Source organism: Bufo gargarizans, chromosome 2 (assembly GCF_014858855.1).
Source record: "Bufo gargarizans isolate SCDJY-AF-19 chromosome 2, ASM1485885v1, whole genome shotgun sequence".
Lineage (NCBI taxonomy): Eukaryota > Metazoa > Chordata > Amphibia > Anura > Bufonidae > Bufo > Bufo gargarizans.
Genome location: NC_058081.1, coordinates 199,075,843 through 199,090,567, shown reverse-complemented (window position 1 = coordinate 199,090,567; position 14,725 = coordinate 199,075,843). Strand labels below are relative to the sequence as shown.

General features: G+C 43.3%; 1 protein-coding gene across 2 annotated transcripts in view; it reads right to left on the bottom strand.

The window, feature by feature from the left end:
- The window catches only part of LOC122929721 (mucosa-associated lymphoid tissue lymphoma translocation protein 1-like), a 79,877-nt gene extending 67,280 nt beyond the window's left edge, over positions 1 to 12,597 (bottom strand). The window contains exon 1 of one of the 2 annotated variants that reach the window (XM_044283385.1): positions 12,533 to 12,597. The gene's annotated coding sequence lies outside the window, so the exon portion shown is untranslated. The remainder of the gene's footprint in view (positions 1 to 12,532) is intronic. The other variant, XM_044283384.1, reaches the window with a different exon arrangement.
- Between the last annotated feature and the right edge of the window lie 2,128 nt (positions 12,598 to 14,725).

Here is a 14,725-nt window from a genome sequence, read left to right as displayed (position 1 = left end):
GGAAATACATAGTGCTTGAAAAGAGCTAAAAGTTTGCGTGTGCTTTGCAAGCGCTATAATTATACTTTTGCTGTATAGAGTCAGCATGGGACTTCCAGAACAGTGACTCCATATATGGAGATAGCCATCCATGGAGTCAGGCATTGGGACCCCTAAGCAGCACAGGGACTCTTAGGACATTAGTCCAGAGCACAGGAGGGCTAGTCTGTGATGTGTCTCGGGCTGTACACTACAAATACATATTGGAGGACTGGCGGCCCACTGGGAATATTCCTGGTGGAATATATTGCTAATCAGCATCTGGTGGAATCTACTTCAGAAGAACAAAGATTTTTATGCCCACATTAGGGATGAGAAAATCGATTGGTAGGAATCCGATTTATTCATCTGTATGACTTTTATGTCTGTGAGAGAGCATCTCTATATAGACCAATGTGCTGGTAGATTAACATGACTGCAAAAATTGCGTGGCCAAGATAATCTCGTGCATGAGCCGTTACTGTGAGTAGCAGCAAATGCACAAATGATCTGGCTATGCAAACGAATCAGGGATTGTGCATGTGCTGTAAAATTCTTCCATACAGCATTTGTAATGGCGCATACGCAAAGATTACTAAACCTGTGAGAGATATTTGGCCCTATTAATCTGCCAGCAGAAGGAGCTTCCTGAGCTGTAGGGACGCTCCTAAAAAAGTGAACATATGTTCAGGTGAATTAATTGATTCGTTCATCACTAGCTCACATAAAAGAAGCGATCAATGGGTGATTGTTGGGTGATTGGTGGGCATGTTTACATGGGGCTTTGATCAGGAATGAACTTTGTAGAATCATCGGCCAATGTAAGAGAGCTGCTTCTCTTACATCATAATTAGCTCTTAATGGGGTTGGCCAACTAAACATTCCATACTTTCAATCAGATGATTAGGGCAGGTCACGTATCACAGGGGAAGCTGTGGACAGCACACACTCCCCATACAGCCGCGGGCTGATGCCTCAAATGAATGTGCAACCACATAGTACATTGTCACGTGGAGCAGTAGCCCCTCGTGCTAGTGGTTCTCTGTACTAGCAAACAGAAGGGAAGGTTTTGAACTCTAAAAGGCTATATGGACAGCTGGAACAGACCCTTTAAAGTGTAACTGTCATACTTTTTTTAATTTTTGTAATGTGTAAGGGCAGTGATACTGACCATTTTTGTAATATACTTTAATTACTGAAATCATACATTTCTATTAGAAAAATAGCTCTAAAGTGGACCATTTTGAGCCTTAGCAACGCTCCTCTGTCTTCTGTTTACATAACTGTGGAGACTCGCTCCACACTGACCGTGTTATGTAAACAGAAGACAGAGGAGCGTTGTTAAGGCTCAAAATGGGCCACTTTACAGCTATTTTTCTAATAGAAATGTATGATTTCAGTAATTAAAGTATATTACAAAAATGGTCAGCATCACTGCCCCTATACATTACAAGAATAAAAAATAAAATAATTACAGCTACACTTTAAATGCATTTTTCTACCATAATATATTTTAGGCTTACCAATGGGCTATGTCAGAAATGTGGTGGTCTGGCTGGGACTCTAGTGTTCCTGAGACAGGGAATCTTGTGATGGAATAATAAAAGTTTTTAACAGAAGAGTTTACACAATGAGAAGATTCCTTCAGATTACAATGAGCAGAATACCATATGACAGGCAGTCCTCTCAGTCTTTGCTATAGTGGGCTGATAGCAGTGATTGGTACAGGAACAGAAAGCTAAATATGATCATCTCGTAGAGAAATGTGTTAGCAGAACGCAATTAAGTTACAACTCAACCGCCTTGTACAGGTTCCATCCTGTGGTATTTCTTACCACTATCTAAAGGTGCTTTACCTCTTGTGTGATGAAGTTATGGAAATATAATCAGCCTGAGGCATTGCTAGCTGGAAATTGCACGTTCCTTTTGAGTTCCAGTAATTGCATTGTTGGGGAGGGTGGTAACTGCAGAGATGCCCTCATTACGTACCAATGCATAACTTCTACTGATGCAACTGTGTTTAAGGTGAAATGTTTGGGAGGCACCAAAAAGTTTCAAAAAAGAAAGTTGCAGCAGGAGATGTAGACAATACAGAATCAAACCCTAATCTCGGGTTACATCCTCCGCAGGTATTGGTTTGTTGTCATGACCTGCTATGCATTCATGTAACCTATGCAGCCAATTATTGATCTCAGCAGTCACATGCCATATGCTGGCGTCACCACTGAGCAGGGGTGGACTGGGAGCTTAAAGTGGCCCTGGAAAAAATAGTGGCCCCGTTCCGAACTAGGAAAGTTATCAATAACCCTTCCATCAAAGATGTCTCCAGCAACCACATCACCACTGCAACACTGGCGATTTCCCCATGTACCCATTATGACTCCAAGTGAAGAGAGATTTATTACTTCACTACCCAGGACCACTGCTGATGTTACTCAGACTACCAAAGATCTTCCCAATACCCCTTTTTAGCGATATTACTTCTAAACACCTGAAAAGTCTTAACATTAGGAATAAAACTTAGAGGTAGACACTGCATATCAAGACTAGCATCTCCTATACTGGTCTTGATCTCCCGTGCGCTGGAGAGAGATGCGCCTCATTTATTAAGAGACAGTTCCTCTTCTTAAATGAAGTGCATCTCTGGCCCTTTGTGAGCCAGAAGCTGAAATCTATGCCAGCTACGGGCTGGTGTAGACCTGAGCTATAATTTAGTAGTTTTACTGTTTTAAATGTGCAGTATTTTGTAGAACGTGATCCTAAAAAAAAATTGCAGAGCGCAATCATTTTGCTTCCTTCATACATTTCTGTTCAATCAGTACATGAAAATAGTACAGGATATATCTTTTAGAAGTTAGTAGCCAATAAATACAGTCCTGTAAGTATTCTTCTATTCGCATATAGGTGCATCACTAATATACGTATCTTGTAATCCTACCGTAAACCCTAAGCCTCTGCCTTACTTGTCTTATTTAAAGTCTGCCCCGTTATGGAAACCTGTATTCTGAGTCTGCCCCGTTATGGAAACCTGTATTCTGCTAAGTGTGGACATGTGCCAGTTACAAACTTATCAGAAATCTGCAATCAACCTATATTATCACACCTAGACTAAGCTGCCTCATAGTTTTTATTAGATCAGAGGAAACAGAAGGGAATTTATGCCTTCAAAGCAGTAAGTAGGTGTTAGGGGAAATCGCTTGTAACATTTTTGTGAACGGCAGGGCTTCCCTGCTGAAGACAAATAAGCTTCTTTCTACAACAGAAAAATACTATTGTGTTATGACATTGTGATGTACCCATATGTTTCTATTGGACAAACATATGTCAAGATAGGACAAACATATATCCTCAGGAAAGGCCATCACTATCTCATTGGTGAGGGTCCAACACCCCCCCCTAGCTGCTCAAAAGTAGCTCTGGCACTGAAATTCAGCCCAGGAACATCATTGCTTTGTCTGTTGTGTAGCAGACGGAGCTGGTTCCTGCAATGCGCACCCATTAACTTTAGTGGAAGCAGCAGTAACCAACTACATCCACTGCATAATGAACAAAGCTGTGTACTGTCAATGCTGGAGCTACTGCAAGACAGCTGATCGCGGTGGTGCAGGGTGTCCGACCACCAGTGAGCACCTAAGGGATAGGCCACCACTTGTTAATGGTTGTACTACCACTTTAAGGTGCTCATACACATAAAATGAATCACCATCCAAGGTGTCTGATGGTGTGTTGATTTCTCCCCAATGTTGGGGGAAAGAAGGGTCAACATGCCTGATATTTGTTCTTACAGGACATAAGCTGCTACCCTACACGCTCAACCAAGAGGGGTGAGGGGGGTCAGGAGAAGGAACCATTTAGCCTATAGGTATTGAAGGTGTATGGGCACCTTATGTTCACACAGTAGATTAGCTACATATTATTTGTAGACTTTCAGTATGAAAGTTGCACTGAAAATCCACTAATAGGTTTACTACAAACAATGTGAATATGGTTAAGCAAAACCCCATACTCATGTTATGGAAAAATTCCCTATAGATTTGAGGGTGTGCTGGGGGTGTTCAAATGGTTGAGATTTTTTTTCCAGATTTGTTGTAGATTTGATCCATTTATATACAAAGGGTGAAATCTGCTGCAGTATTAAAATATACTGCTGCAAAACCTGTTTGTAACATACCGTATTTTTCCGCCTGGAGTTGATTAAATATGGCTGGGGGCTGTTGAAATATGGCTGGGGGCTGTTGAAATATGGCTGGGGGCTGTTGAAATATGGCTGGGGTGATGAAATATGGTTGGGGGCTGATTAAATATGGTTGGGAGCTAATGAAATATGGCTAGGGGCTGATGAAATATGTCTGGGGGTGGTGAAATATGGTTGGGGGCTGATGAAATATGGTTGGGAGCTGATAAAATGTGGCTGGTGGTGATGAAATATGGTTGGGGGAGATGAAATATGGCTGGGGACTTATGAAATATAGCTGGGGACTGATGTTATATGGCTGGGGGTGATGAAATATGGCTGGGAGCTAATGAAATATGGCTGGGGACTAATGAAATATGGCTGGGGACTGATGATATATGGCTGGGGGCTGATGAAATATGGCTGGGGCTAATGAACTATGGCAGGAGCTGATATAAGGCATGGAGTCTCATTTGAGGTCTGAATGGGGGGTCTTCTTTATATTGGGCTCTAATCTGAAGTCTGATTCACATTGGGGTCTGAGCTGAGGTCTGATTGTGGGTCTGATCTAAGGTCTTATTGGTGTCTTATTAACATTTGGGTCTGATCTGAGATCTGATTTAAGGGTCTTATTAACATTGGGGGTCTGAATGGTGCTGTGAGCTGAGGTATGATTAACATTGGGGGTCTGATTGCTGGTCTGATATGAGGTCTAATGTAAATGTCCTCCTCTAAAACCTAGGTGTGTCTTATGGGCCGGTATGTCTTACATAGTAACATAGTATATAAGACTGAAAAAAGACATTTGTCCATCCAATTCGGCCTGTTATCCTGCAAGTTGATCCAGAGGAAGGCAAAAAAAAAAAAACTATGCTAGAAGCCAATTTTCCCCACTTAAGGGGAAAAAAATCCTTCCCAACTCCAATCAGGCAATCAGAATAACTCCCTGGATCAACGACCCCTCTCTAGTAGCTATATCCTGTAATAATATTACACTCCAGAAATACATCCAGGCCCCTCTCTAGTAGCTATAGCCTGTAATATTATTACACTCCAGAAATACATCCAGGCCTCTCCTGAATTCCTTTATTGTACTCACCATCACCACCTCCTCAGGCAGAGAGTTCCATAGTCTCATTGCTCTTAACGTAAAGAATCCTCTTCTATGTTTGTGTACAAACCTTCTTTCCTCCAGACGCAGAGGATGTCCCCTTGTCACAGTAACAGTCCTGGGGATAAATAGATGATGGGAGAGATCTCTGTACTGACCCCTGATATATTTATACATAGTTAGATCTCCCCTCAGTCGTCTTTTTTCTAAAGTGAATAACCCTAATGTTGATAATCTTTCAGGGTACTGTAGTCCCCCCATTCCAGTTATTACTTTAGTTGCCCTCCTCTGGACCCTCTCCAGCTTTGCCTTGTCTGCCTTGTTCACAGGAGCCCAGAATTGTACACAGAACTCCATGTGTGGTCTGACTAGTGATTTGTAAAGTGGTAGGACTATGTTCTCATCACGGGCATCTATGCGCCTTTTGATGCAGCCCATTATCTTATTGGCCTTGGCAGCAGCTGCCCGACACTGGTTTTTGCAGCTTAGTTTGCTGTTCACTAAAATTCCTAGATCCTTTTCCATATCAGTGTTACCCAGTGTTTTACCATTTAGTATGTACGGGTGACTTGCATTATTCCTTCCCATGTGCATAACTTTACATTTGTCAGTGTTAAACCTCATCTGCCACTTATCTGCCCAAGCCTCCAATCTATCCAGATCCCTCTGTAGTATTATACTGTTCTCTTCCATGTTAATTACTTTACACAGTTTAGTGTCATCTGCAAAAAATTGTATTTTACTATGCAAGCCTTCTACAAGATCATTAATAAATATATTGAAGAGAATAGGGCCCAATACTGACCCCTGAGGTACCCCACTAGTGACAGTGACCCAATCTGAGTGTGTACTGTTAATAACCACCCTCTGTTTTCTATCACTGAGCCAGTTACTTACCCACATACAGACGTTTTCTCCCAGTCCGAGCATTCTCATTTTATATACTAACCTTTTATGTGGTACAGTGTCAAATGCTTTGGAGAAGTCCAGATACCTGACATCCATTGATTCGCCGCTGTCAAGTCTAGAACTTACCTCCTCATAGAAGCTGATTAAATTAGTTTGACATGACCGATCTCTCATGAAGCCATGCTGATATGGCGTTATTTGCTTATTTTCCTTGAGGTACTCCAAGATAGCATCTCTTAGAAAACCTTCTGTGGCTGTAACCCCTTAATACGAGCATTGTATAATGTGATGGAAAAATTAATCAAGCCAGCAGAAGAAACAATATGGATAACCACAATACATTAGTAAGTGCCTTGTCACCGTTCAGCTATTTTTAGTACACATTAATTTAACACCTATCATTTTTTTAGTTGCAATTGACGTGATTTTTTGGGCATTTTTTTCATGGCCAGTGCAGGTTTCTTTCTTTTAACCCTTTTTTTAAAATAATATTTAGTTTTATAGTTGGAAAAAATAATGAAAAAATATATTTCTTTACATTTTAGCCATTCACTTTGGATATCACATAGTGTTACCCTAGAATAGACTTAGTGGTATTTGTGTCAGTAATCATATTCTGTTATTTTGATATACTACATGTCTATTACAGGGTAAGGCCTCATGCACACGGTCGTTGTTTGGGTCCGCATCCGAGCTGCCGTTTTGGCGGCTCGGATGCATACCCATTCATTTCAATGGAGCCACAAAAGATGCGGACAGCACTCTGTGTGCTGCCGCATCCGTGGCTCCGTTCCGCGGCACAGCAAAAAAAATATAACGTCCTATTCTTGTCCGCGATTTGCGGACAAGAATAGGCATTTATATCGCCGATGCCCGTTCTGTTCTGCAAATTGCGGAAGGCAACACGGGCGCCTTCCGTTTTTTGCGGATCCGCGGTTTGCGGACCACAAAAAACAGCACGGTTGTGTGCATGAGGCCTAATTCAGTCAGAGCAAATGCTGCAACAATGATTGCTTGGAGCAGTCTAATAGGGAGGCATTTGTGTATTTTTTATACAATTTTTATTTATTTTTTTAAATCTGTCTGTCCTTCAAAGGTCAAAAAAGACCATTGGAGTATTTCAGCAGCAGCTTTAAACTCGCACAGTTCTATATATTTAAGAACCTGGTCAAGCAGTTTTAGCAGGTCACAGTCAATATTTGATCAGTATTTTTTGTCAGTATTTGGCCTCATGCACACGACCGTTGTGTGCATCCGTGGCCGTTGTGCCGTTTTTCCGTTTTTTTTCGCGGACCCATTGACTTTCAATGGGTCCGTGGAAAAATCGGAAAATGCACCGTTTTGCAGCCGAGGCCGTGATCCGTGTATCCTGTCCGTCAAAAAAATATGACCTGTCCTATTTTTTTGACGGACAACGGTTCACGGACCCATTCAAGTCAATGGGTCCGTGAAAGAACACGGATGCACACAAGATTGGCATCCGTGTCCGTGATCCGTGGCCGTAGGTTGCTTTCATACAGACGGATCCGAAGATCCGTCTGCATAAAAGCTTTTTCAGATCTAAGTTTTCACTTCGTGAAAACTCATTTCCGACAGTATATTCTAACACAGAAGCGTTCCCATGGTGATGGGGACGCTTCTAGTTAGAATACACTGCAAACTTGGTACAAGACTGCCCCCTGCTGCCTGGCACCACCCGATCTCTTACAGGGGGATATGATAGCACAATTAACCTCTTCAGGTGCGGCACCTAAAGGGGTTAATTGTACTATCATATTCTCCTGTAAGAGATCAGGGCTGCCAGGCAGCAGGGGGCAGACCCCCCCCTCCCCAGTTTGAATATCGTTGGTGGCACAGTGTGTGCCCATCGCCCCCCCCCCCTTCCTCCCTCTATAGTTAAAAATCGTTGGTGGCACAGTGTGTGCCCATCGCCCCCCCCTTCCTCCCTCTATAGTTAAAAATCGTTGGTGGCACAGTGTGTGCCCATCGCCCCCCCCTTCCTCCCTCTATAGTTAAAAATCGTTGGTGGCACAGTGTGTGCCCATCTCCCCCCCCTTCCTCCCTCTATAGTTAAAAATCGTTGGTGGCACAGTGTGTGCCCATCGCCCCCCCCCTTCCTCCCTCTATAGTTAAAAATCGTTGGTGGCACAGTGTGTGCCCATCGCCCCCCCTTCCTCCCTCTATAGTTAAAAATCATACTTACCTGCTTGCTGCTGCGATGTCTGTGACCGGCCGGGAGCTCCTCCTACTGGTAAGTGACAGTTCTTTAGCAATGCACCGCACAGACCTTTCACTTACCAGTAGGTGGAGCTCCCGGCCGGTCACAGACATCGCAGCAGCAGGCAGGTAAGTATGATTTTTAACTATAGAGGGAGGAAGGGGGGGGGCGATGGGCACACACTGTGCCACCAACGATTTTTAACTATAGAGGGAGGAAGGGGGGGGCGATGGGCACACACTGTGCCACCAACGATTTTTAACTATAGAGGGAGGAAGGGGGGGGGGCGATGGGCACACACTGTGCCACCAACGATATTCAAACTGGGGAGGGGGGGGTCTGCCCCCTGCTGCCTGGCAGCCCTGATCTCTTACAGGAGAATATGATAGTACAATTAACCCCTTTAGGTGCCGCACCTGAAGAGGTTAATTGTGCTATCATATCCCCCTGTAAGAGATCGGGTGGTGCCAGGCAGCAGGGGGCAGTCTTGTACCAAGTTTGCAGTGTATTCTAACCTGAAGCGTCCCCATCACCATGGGAACGCCTCTGTGTTAGAATATACTGTCGGAAATGAGTTTCACGAAGTAGCTCATATCCGACAGTATATTCTAACGTAGAGGCGTTCCCATGGTGATGGGGACGCTTCAAGTTATGTTCGGGTGTCCGCCTGGCCGTGCGGAGGCAAGCGGATCCGTCCAGACTTATAATGTAAGTCAATGGGGACGGATCCGTTTGAAGATGACACACTGTGGCTCAATTTTCAAACGGATCCGTCCCCATTGACTTGCATTGTAATTCAGGACGGATCCGTTTGGCTCCGCACGGCCAGGCGGACGCCAAAACGACTTTTTTTTCATGTCCGTGGATCCTCCAAAAATCAAGGAAGACCCACGGACGAAAAAACGGTCACGGATCACGGACCCACGGACCCCGTTTTTTCGGACCGTGAAAAAAAACTGTCGTGTGCATGAGGCCTTTGTAAGCCAAAACCAGGAGTGGAGCCTACAGAGAAAATATATAATTGGAAGATTTTCCCCTTTTCAGTGTTTTGGACCCTTTCCTGGTTTGGGCTTATAAGTACTAATGAAAAATACTGACCAAATATGTGAAAGTTTTTTAAAGTAGCCGAAGCCTTGTAAAACTTTACGAATAGTGCTCAGTTTTTTCTTAGATCATAAGCTCTTTTGTATCTCAGGTTGGCACTCAATATATAAAAGATAATTTAAAAAAGTCAAGTAACTATAAAATGGGCACCCCAACTCCTCAGCGTTCTACATATTGCATCTGATTCCTTCTAATAATAATACATTTTGGTATTTTGAAAATTCAGAATCATCTTTGCTCAGTTAGTTATATCCGTAGTGGAAATGTGTCATAAAGCTTTGCCTTGCACTTTGCTGCTCCCGTAACAGGCCGTGGCTTAGCTTTAGAGACAGACAAATATAAAAACACTCACAGAGTAATTACTGAAATGCTGTATTAGGGTACGACCACAGGGTCAGATTTCTGATGGTGTTTTGGAAGCCAAAATCAAGAGTGGATGATAAAAGGAGAGAAATTATAAAGAACAAATACGATTGGTTTTGGCTTCCAAAAGTGCTTCAGGAAACCTGACCGTGCGGCTGTACCCTTAGGCCTCTTTCACACGAACGATAGGGACTGGCTCTGGATGCGTTCAGGATGCATTCAGTAAAAACTTGCACCATTTTGCAAGCAAGTTAATTTTTTTCCACGTGGGCCTTAGGCCCCTTTCACACGAGCGAGTTTTCCATGCGGGTGTGATGCATGAAGTGAACGCATAGCACCCGCACTGAATCCTGAACTATTAATTTCAATGGGTCTGTGTACATAAGCGTTTTTTTCACACATCAGTTCATTTTTTTCACACATATGTTCTATATTCTGTGTTTTTCACGCAGACCTGGCCTCATAGAAGAGAATGGGGCTTCAGTGAAAAACGCATCGCATCCGCACTTGCTTCCGGACGCAGTGCGTTTTTCACTGATGGTTGCTAAGAGATGTTGTTTGCAAACCTTCAGTTTTTTATCACGCAAAAAACACATTAAAACGCATCAAAATAAACACAATCGCAGACAAAAGTGACTGAACTTGCAAAATGGTGAATTTCACTGAACGCACCCTGAACGCATCCGGAGCCAATCTGTATCATTAGTGTGAAAGAGGACTTGAAAAAGGCAGAATATAGAACATGATGTGTTTTTCACGCCGCGCAGAACTGATGCGTGAAAAAAAAAAAACGCTCATGTACACAGACCCATTGAAATGAATGGGTCAGGATTCAGTGCAGGTGTTATGCGTTCACGTCACGCATTGCACCCGCACGGAAAACTTGCTTCTGTGAGGCTGGTTTCACACGGGCGTTGCGGATTGGGTCCGGATGCATTCAGAGTGTGTTCAGTGAAACTCGCACTATTTTGCAAGCAAGTTCAGTCAGTTTTGTCTGCGATTGCGTTTAGTTGTTCAGTTTTTTCCGCGCGGGTGCAATGCGTTTTGATGCGTTTTTCACGCGCGTGATAAAAAACTGAATGTTTACAAACAACATCTCTTAGCAACCATCAGTGAAAAACGCATCGCACCCGCACTTGCTTGCGGATGCAATGCGTTTTTCACGCAGCCCCATTCACTTCTATGGGGCCAGGGCTGCATGAAAAACGCAGAATATAGAACATGCTGCGATTTTCACGCAAAGCAGAACTGATGCGTGAAAAACAACGCTCATGTGCACAGCCCCATTGAAATGAATGGGTCAGGATTCAGTGCGGGAGCTATGCGTTCACATCACGCACTGCACCCGCGCGGAAATCACGCTCGTGTGAAAGGGACCTTAAAGGGTGAGGGTGAGTTCATGTCGCTCCATCCTTTTGGTCACTTTTTGCCAAACTTTAACTCTAAAAGGTTGGATTGAAACCTATGTTTAAACAGATCCAATGGGAAAGTGCTTTGATTCAAAAGGAAACTTTGTCACCATCCTAAATGCATGCTACAGTAGTGTTACATTCAACATTTTTGTCTGGTGGAAGTTGGTGGGCCATTCATAGGAAAGATCTAAGTCCATGGTCGTGGGTGACCAGTCTGTTTTTAAAGCTGGGGGGAACTGATTCCCTCTTATAGGTGAGAACTAACCCTAACTCACCTAGTACAGCCTTTTAACTACCTGGTTCAAAATATGAAAACATGCTACCCAAGGCGTTACAGATCTAAATAAACCATTTGCCATTTTATGTCCTTTTTGATCGTACAAATATTTTATGTACTTAGAGAAAGTAAATCACAGGTGACCACCAGTCGCCTTCTGTAGCTACATCTACAGATTGAAGACTCCCTTAAAGACCCACACACAGAGGCAGACTGGGAACTTAAAGTGGCCCTGAAAAAAAATACTAAAAGTGGCCCCGTAGTGCACTCGTGTCCAAATTGATGGAAGGCAGGGCCAGCAATACCATATTGTGGCACATTATACCACCCCAACAGAGCCAAATACCACAGTCCATCACAAAATACTGCCAGCAGCACAAAATGCATCCCCAAAAACTTCCACTGGCCGGCTGTGAGAAAAGACCAGGCGGCCCCCTGGGCATCGGCCCACCAGGAAATTTCCCTGTAAGGTCTATGGCCAATCCGCCCCTGCCTCCACATATCTCAGCTTCTTGGAAATGTGTGTATGACACAGAGAGAACATAGATATTGAGTTAACTAAAATCACCTCTGAATATTTAGGTATTAAATGCACATTTCTTTGCTACATATCCTTATTAATTTTATCCTTCTGCCACCAAGACCCAAGTGCCACACTGACCCATACACACTGGCATGACATTATAAAAAATAACCAAAGCAGCAATAAAAGTTTGCGCTCAGCTTCCTGACACTTCAGTCTACTGCTGTACCTCCATTCACTTTCATCGGTTCCTTCCTGGTCTCAGCGATGGAGTCTGACATCTGTACACCAGTGTAACTGGTTACTGATATTAATGGATTCGGCCCTTGTTTTTATGGTCTCGTTAACCCTTCATGAGACCTGTTCCCTGACTTCTTGCTGAGTGTCAGAAGAAAGTTCACAAGAAGAAATCACTATACTCACTCGGAGAAGGCTCCAGCAGGCAGCTCATGGTGACTCCTCCAGCAAGTGAATGACTTCCTTGTCTGTCTGCCTCCACTGCCCTGTGGAAAAATGAACATCACAAGCAGCCAATGACAACGCAGGCGAAAGTGAAACTAGAGGACGAACTGGAGCATGTGACCCTGCGTGAAGTCCCTGCTGTGAACTGGAGCAGAGTCCTGTTACCTGATGACACTAGCATCTGGATCACCACCCATGGAATTACCCTCTATAAAACACACATTACTTATACCCTATATTGTGCTGGACTGCTTCACATGCAGCTATACTTGCTTACCCACACCTCCCAACTTTTTGGACAGTCAAAGAGGGACACTTATGGTTTATTATGTGAAAGGTCGACTTTTAAAGATTTCGGAAATAAAAATTACATCAAATAAGGAAATAATATTCAAGGGGGCTTTTATATATATATATATATATATATATATATATATATATATATACATATATATGTACAGGAACCAGGGTAACACATTCTGGATCAATATTGTAAATGTAAGAATGCAAAACTATACCTCAGATCAAAAAGAGGGACATTTAAGGAGCAAAGAGGGACAGAGGGACTTGAGTCAAAAAGAAGGATTGTCCCTCCTCACGCTGAATCCTGTTGTCTACAAATAGCAGCTTAAAGAGGACCTGTCACCTCGCCTGATGTGTGTCTTAGCGACTACTTTCATTCACCATGCCATTCTGGAGTATCTTTTCATATCTTTTTGCTTCACTATTTTGAGCCATTCCTCAATTATCCCTACTAGAATTAAGTGAATGAATTGCCTGCAGTCTGCAATAATGGTCGAGATGGATGTTAGCAATTGGGGGCCTGTCCCTGCACAGTTTTAGGCCTCTTTCACACTACCGTTTTCTTTTTCAGTTTTGCGGGCCGTTTTTGTGTTCCGTATACGGTCCGTATACGGAACCATTCATTTCAATGGGTCTGCAAAAAAAAAATGAATGTACTCCATATGCATTCCATTTCCGTGTTTCCGTATCTCCGTTGCGTGCAAAGATAGAACATGTCCTGTATTTGTCCGCAAATCAGATTCCGTGGCTCCATTGAAGTCAATGGGTCCGCAAAAAAAACTAAATGCATACAGAAATGCATCCGTATGTCTTCTGTATCTGTTCCGTTTTTTGCGGAACCATCTATTGAAAATGTTATGCCCATCCCAATTTGTTCTATGTAATTACTGTATACTGTATATGCCAAACGGAAAAACGGAATGGAAAAACAGAACCAAAACGGAAACACAACGGAAGCAAACAACGGATCCGTAAATAACAGACCGCAAAACACTGGAATAGCCATACGGTAGTGTGAAAGAGGCCTTAAACTGGCAGCACTAATCTGTAGCGTGTGATCTCCTCCACAGTATGGAAAGGAGCGATTGCTAATGCCATCACTTGTCCCCACAAAGAACCATTATACAGTACCTTTACACTGGCAGATTAACACTAGCGGCCATTCCTACAAATGCTTTTCAGCGATGATCTGGCCTACTCTCAGCCAGTGAAATACAGCACTTAGGGACAACTCTGTGAATGGAGTTGCCAGAACCCTTACATGAAACCCAATCAAATATCTCAGGAGAGACCTGAATATGGCTGTCCACTGACAGTCCCCATCCAACCTGAAGGAGGATCTGCAGAGAAGAATGGCAGACAATCCCCAAATCCAGGTGTGCAAACCTTGTGGCCTCATACCCAAGAAGACTGGAGGCTGTAATTACTGCCAAAGGTGCTTCAACTAAGTACTGAATGAAGGGTGTGAATACTTCTGATAATGCAATTCCTTTTCAATAAATTAGCAAAGATTTCTAATATTTTTTTTTCACTTTGTCATTATGGGGTACTGAGTGCAGAATGAAGGGGAAAAAGTGAACTTTTTAATTTTAGCACAAGGCTGCCACATAACTAAGTGTGTAAAAAGTGAAAGGGTAGGGGCACGGTGGCTCAATGGCTCACACTGATGCCTTGTAGCGCTGGGGTCCTGGATTCAAATCCGACCAAGAAGAACATCTGCATGGAGTTTGTATGTTCTCCCCGTGTTTGGGTGGGTTTCCTCCCACACTCCAAAGACATACTGATAGGGACCTTAGATTGTGAGCCCCATTGGGGACAGCGTGCTGCTAATGTCTGTAAAGCGCTGCGGAA